Source organism: Aquarana catesbeiana, linkage group LG13 (genome assembly GCF_042186555.1).
Source record: "Aquarana catesbeiana isolate 2022-GZ linkage group LG13, ASM4218655v1, whole genome shotgun sequence".
In the NCBI taxonomy this organism is placed as follows: domain Eukaryota; kingdom Metazoa; phylum Chordata; class Amphibia; order Anura; family Ranidae; genus Aquarana; species Aquarana catesbeiana.
This window is the reverse complement of record NC_133336.1, coordinates 114,639,203-114,646,360: the sequence shown is the minus strand read 5'-3', so window position 1 is coordinate 114,646,360 and position 7,158 is coordinate 114,639,203.

The following is a 7,158-nucleotide window of genomic DNA, read 5'->3' as shown; positions in this document are numbered from 1 at the left end:
GTTAAGTGAATAACAATGATTAACTCATTGCAATGTCATCTGACTATTCGTGGGATACGTATATTAGGCAGCAAATAAACGTGTTCTCCCTGAATTTGATGCATTAAAAGCAGAAAAAATGGGCATTGCGGTTTGTTGTTTATGGTCAGGGTGCCCATGCTGACCCGTGTCCACAGCCAAAAGTGTCTGCAATACTCAGGTGAGCATCAGAACTGAACCACTAAGCAATGGAAGGAGGTGGCCTGGTGTGACGAATCACATTTTCTTTTAGCTCTTGTGGATAGCCGGGTATGTGTGTTGCTTACCTGGGGAAGTGATGGCATCAGGATACAGTATGGGAAGAAGGCAAACAGGCTGAGGCAGTGTGATGCTTTGGGCAATGTTCTGTTGGGAAACCTTGAGTCCTGCCATTCATGTGGATGTTACTTGACCTATATCACCTACCTAGAAATTGTTGGTGGCCAAGCATATGGAAACATCATGGAAATGGTTTTCTCTAATGGCAGTGGTCTCTTTCAGCAGAATAATGAGCCCTACCACGCTGCAAAAATGGTTCAAAAATTTTTTGAGGAACATGAGTTTGAGGTGTTGAATTGGAATCCAAATTCTCCAGATCTTATTCCTTCGAGCATCTGTGAGATGTGCTGGAAAAAACAAATCTGATCTATAGAGGCCCCACCTCACAACTTACAGCCCAACTTCGGGCAAAATTTTATGTTCCCATTCACTTGAGATCCTCCGGAAAATGGTGCTCCCCCACTTCCAGCGGTGGAATATTCCTGACATCTTCCCATCCAGAGCTGGTCTATGGGTGTGATAACATCAGGAATAGTCCACTGCACAAGACCGCTGGACCATGGGGGGGCAGGAACCGAAGGGCCAGGTCTTGCGCTGGGAGGATCGGAGGATTAGGTGAGTTTATCCCAGCTCTCCTAACCCTAGACAAAAACGAGCAGTTAACCCATGCAGTTCGGAGCAAAAAATAATAATTTGCCCGGAGTTCAGCTTTAACCGCTTCAGCCCCGGAAGATTTGGCTGCTGAATGACCAGACCATTTTTTGCGATTCGGCACTGCGTCACTTTAACTGAAAAGTGCGCGGTTGTGCGGAGCTGCACCCAAACAAAATTGTTGTCCTTTTTTTTCCCACAAATAGAGCTTTCTTTAGGTGATATTTTATCATCTCTGCGGTTTTTATTTTTTGCGCTATAAACAAAAAATAGTGACAATTTTGAAAAAAACACAATATTTTGTACTTTTTGCTATAATAAATATCCCCATTTAAAAAAAAAAAAAAAACCACATTTTTTCTCAGTTTAGGCCGATCTGTATTCTTCTACATATTTTTGGTAATAAAAATCACAATAAGTGTATATTGATTGATTTGCGCAAAAGTTATAGCGTCTACAAAATAGGGGATAGATTTATAGCATTTTTATTATTATTATTTTTTTTTTACTAATAATGGAGGCGATCTGAGATTTTTAATGGGACTGTGACATTAAGGCGGACACATCAGACACTTTTGACACATTTTTGGGACCATTGGCATTTATACAGCTATAAAAATGCACTGATTACTGTAAAAATGTCACTGGCAGGGAAGGGGTTAACACTGGGGGGCGATCAAGGGGTTAACTGTGTTCCCTCTCTGTGTTCTAACTGAAGGGGGGATGGGACTGTCTAGGGGAGATGACAGATCATTTTTCATACTTTGTATGAACACACAATCAGTCTCTTCTCCCCTCAGAGAACCGGGATCTATGTGTTTACACACACAGATCCCAGTTCTCGGTGTGTCACGAGCGATCGCGAGAGCTCGGCGGTCATTGCGACCACCGGCCACTCGCATCGGCTCTGGGGGCGAGCAGTGGCATGCACGCGCCCCTAATGGCCACAGGGCGAAGCAACGTAACATAATGTAGTTTCGCCCAGCCATGCCATTCTGCCGCAGTAAAACTGCGGCAGCTGGTTGGCAAGTGGTTAAAGAATCCGCTATTGACGGCCAGATATCACAGCATACCTTCAGAGGTCTAGAAGCGTCCTGATTGGTCTGCGGTTACGCAGCCCCATACACAACAAACTGTGATGCTATTTTTCTGCTTTCAACACATCAGCTTCATGGACAACATGTTTACTTGGTGCCTAAAAAAGCTCACTGACTTTCAGATGACAATATAATCAATGTTATTCACTTAAACTGTCAGTGGTCATAAAGTTATGGCTGATCAGTGTATAATCTTAAGGAAATATTTTTGTTGAAACAAATGGTCTGTCAACAGGTTCTCTTTAAGACATAAACTACACAAGAGGTCCCTAATCACTCAGTCGTCTGAGATTATCCTCTTGTTGGCCATTGCCTATAATTTAACAAGTTAATTTCAACTGCACATGAGACATTTGTTAACCAAGGCTGCCGATTAAAATTCTTCCGTGCAGTTTGGTCCTCCGCTGTGGTGTCTCGATGGATGTAGATGTTTTTGTCTGGTCTGCTGAGAGAGACAGCTATTCACACTGTCCTACACATTATCCCTAATTGGCGAGCCAACCAAATGCAGCTTGCAACCAGTTTAACTCATCCATATTAATCGTTGAAAATATGAATCACTCTGAAATGAATCACATCGCATGTGGAGTGCTAACTTTTTGTATTTTATTATTTTTCAAACAGGTCTCTTCCTCAGCCATCCATTCCCTCCCCTTAAAAAACACAAAAGCAATTAACAAATAACCTGTTTTAACCCTGGACATCTGCCTGCTAGATTTTAGGCCTAATTTCCCCTTTTTTGTCCTCGTCAAGAGCTTGTGAATAGTGTCAGGTCCGGATTTAAGGCAGAGTTCCCAGCTCAGGCTGTGCAAGTTGTCTTTAGCTTTTATTCCCAGAACAAAGGCACTAACAGGTTGGACAAAGAAGGTTTTTCTGTTCCAGAGGAGAGAAACTCATGTTTAGACCCCAGGCAACCAACTTGGGCTTGTTTGGCTCCCATTCTCTTTCCATAGAAGGGCACATGGAGTCTTGTTGAAGAATGTGTGTATTCTCCTAGTGTCCTATTCAGAGGTCCCCCTGGGAAGTCACACCTTGGGCTGTCATCAGCTGCAGATATGCCGGCCACTTGAGACTGTCCCAAGACCTGGGTGAAATGAGAAACAATACGCTGAAAAAACTCCTAATTAAACATGGCATGGGGGGTGACTTTGTTTTAATGTCTCCTAATAGGCATAATCTTACCGTATAGCTAAATAAATACATGTGGGGTGTTTAGCTCAGGCCAATATTTACAAATGAATAGAATACTTAATGTAATGAAAACCTAATCACTAAAATTTCATATAAGCTTTAATGTGTCAAGTTGACGTATATATATATATATATATATATATATATATATATATATATATATATATATATACTGTATATATGATATTTAAAATATAATATTATATATATCTATCTATAGATATCTATATCTATATGTAGATATAGATAGATATAGATAGATATATCTATATCTATCTCTATCTATATAGATAGAGATAGATATATAGATCTATCTATCTATCTATCTATCTATCTATCTATCTATCTATCTATCTATCTATCTATCTATCTATCTATCTATCTATCTATCTATCTATCTATCTATCTATCTATCTAGCTATCTATCGATCTATCGATCTATCTATCTATATATTTCAATACTTTTAAATATATCTATATACATATTATATTTTTATATTTGCAGCTTTAAATGAAATAATACCTGGTGATCCTGATCCTATGGATCCTTGTCCAGGTACTTCCTATTACAGGGTGACAACAGTCTGTACTTCTCTCAATGGTGTTCCTGCGTTGTAACCCTATCCCATAGACCTTTGATGGAGACTACACACGTAGGCTGTTGTCACCAACAGGGAACCCACTCTGAGATATAGCCTACAGCTATTGCTGGTGTGACTGTAGATAGGAAGTGGGTGTAAAGAAACTGCAGGAGATCAGCTGTACTGAGATGGGGGAAAAAAAGGTGAAAAACTAACATTTTATTTAAAAATGGCAATTGTATATGGCACACAGTGGTTTGGCAAACAAAATATTCTTTACTTGTGGTATAAATTTAGTTGGTGGTGGACCTTTCACATGTGCTGTAAAATCCTAATGTTGAAGGTCAAATTGAAGCTATTGTAGAATTAATTTAAGATGCTCATAGAAATAATACATTTAAATTCAATTTGGTGATACTAAAACCGGAGCAAAATCTGGTGCACCTGTGCATGGTAACCAATCAGCTTATTCAATTAAGCTTTGACAAAAAAAAACTTGGAAGCTGATTGGTTTCTATGCAGAGCTGCACCAGATTTTGCACTCTCCAGTTTTAGTAAATCAACCCCAGAGATCTCAAAACCTCAGAAGAATTTATTTGGAAAAGATGTGTTTTCAGTGTTTGATTTTCTATTAGTTAATGAGGTCAAATCAACAATTGTTTTCCCCCATAGTGACAAGGAAAATTGAAGGAAAAGAATGGAATATTTTTCAGACATATGAAATTCTTACTATGAACATTTTTTGTGCAGTAAGAATTATACTTATTGTAATGTGCATGTGCACCCCGAAATCCAACGTACAGACCATTGGCATGGCAATGGAACAAAAATTTTCAAGGTTTTTTTTTTTTTTTTACAAAATTTGTTAAGTCCATAATGGTACTGTTTAATGCTCGGACAAACTGTTTTTTCAGAATTTTCATAAGAACGTTCAAACGAAATTCTACTGGTGTATGGCCAGCTCTCAGTCATTCACATTGATGACATCTATCATTATAGATCAATTAGAGACAATGGTTTTCTGTAAAGCTGAAGTTAGTCTTTAGTCTGATTTCTACCAGTTTACTGGTCATTTTGTGTACACAAAACTATTAAATAGATTTTAACATATCTTGGTTGTATTGGCCTGTCTATAGATAGTCTTTGTGGTTAATTTACTAAATAGATATTTATTCTCTATAAATAAAGTAAAGCTAATAAACCTGAAAAGCAAATTACAATGTGTAAGAGCGAAACAAAAAAAAGAATATTTGCTTCTTCTTTATCTTCTTTACTAAGCGAAACTTTCACATTTCAAAGTAAATATTCTTTTAGTAAATACACCCTTAAAAATCCATGCTGCTATTGCTTATCACTATTATAAGCTTGTGAAATATAGGACTTTAATCCCCAAGTCTATAATAGAAAGATACACTGGGGGGAGATTTACTAAGACTTGCGCACACAGAATCGAGTGCAGCTGTGCTTAGAAACCAATCAGCTTTCAAATATATTTGTCAAAGCTTAATTGAATGAGCTGAAGATAGAAGCTGATTGGCTACCATGCACAGCTGCACCACATTTTGCACTTTGCAGTTATAGTTACATAGTTAGTCTAGTTAACAAAAAGACACAAGTCCATCTAGCTCAACCAATAGTAAATCAACCCTATGGAGTAGAGGCTGTTCACTTTGCTCTGTCCATTAATAAATAAAACTCTCAGAATATGAAGAGTAAATGATGATCTTTGCCATGATACTGGAGATATTTAATTAAAAAAGACTGTACCCATATAATAAGTAGGGGTGAACAGTGAAATAAAAAATACAATTGATTTGGCTTTTGCCAGAATTTCACCTCCAGTGGCCTCCACAACACTTTACTGGAAATGTCTTGAGCATAAATAATTATGGCTGCTGGTTGGATAGGTAAATCTGAGATCTTTGGTTGGGTGAAATGCATTGGAATTAAAGAGAAGTGAAACATAACCATCATTTTGCAAAATTGTGCCATTGATTCATGTTCATAGGCTGAGTAGATCGAGATTGCCTTTAATAGCATGTTATGTAAATAATTTGATTTTGTTTTGTTTTTGTTTTTTGCATGCAGATAAAGGTAATTCTAAAAAAAATATATATATATATATATATATATATATATATATATATTATTTTGTGTTTGTTTGTTTGTTTGTTTTACCATGCAGATAAATATAATGCTAACAAATATTTTACACATATATCCATATAAAATTCTCTGTGTAGAAACCAATCAGCTGCCTGGGTTTTTTTTTGTCAAAGCTTAATTGAACAAGCTGACGTTAGAAGCTGATTGGTTACTATGCAGAGCTGCACCAGATTTTGCACTCTCCAGTTTTAGTAAATCAACCCCATAAACACATACCCACTAGTAAATCACATGATATACCCACATTAAACTGTTACCTGCGTCTCTAATACATACACCGATATAATATAGGCTGTTTGATAGCAAAGTCAATATGCACTTTCAGGCTCAGCTATTTGCAATAATAAATGTGTACAGAGTAAAGAAAAATATCAAAGCTAAGATAAAGAATTTTCACTTTACATACATGTATTGGCTCAGCTAGAAATGAATGCAAACTCCAAGCAGGCAAAAAGGATGTTTAGCCAGTCAAACAGGTAGGTAAACCAACAAACCCGTGTTCTACACATATCATGGATGAGTTCCTTCGTCATGAACTCTATATATAATCCTTTGCCATTCAGATAAAGATAATCTTAAGAAATATTTTACATGCTGTTCTATGTGCAAACACTGGCTAACATACTGTTGTGGTGGAATTCATCTAGTCCTCCTTTCCAGCAGTCTATTTGCATACTGTGAATTTACAGCATTTGCTAAATATTAATATGCTCAAATTGTTAAACAGATTAAAAAGATCAAGTTGTGCAATGCCCAGAACACTCTGTGCGCGTTACATGGGTTCTTTGATATCCTGCAAGATTCTAGAAATCCAACATGGAAGCCAATCATCTAGGATGGTACAGATTTAGACATGTACATGATAAATTTACATTTGCTCAGAAACTCGCTGGACCAAATTATTATTTTATCTGTAACATCTGTTTATATCTTTAGTAGTCTTCTGTGATCCAAGTCTGGTTCTCAGTCACAAATTCCTATCCAAGGGTTGAAGGCCATCTCTGATATGACGTGCAGCAGAGCAGCCTAGTACTTCAAGTGCATATCTGGCCAGTTCCAGCTAGTGGTACATCCTTGATACCCAGTAGTCTATTGTAAGCATTTTAGTTAGAGCCTTTCCATCCTTACCCTTGTTTGCTTGGTCGGGGCAGGGATGGCCTTAAAAAAATATATAA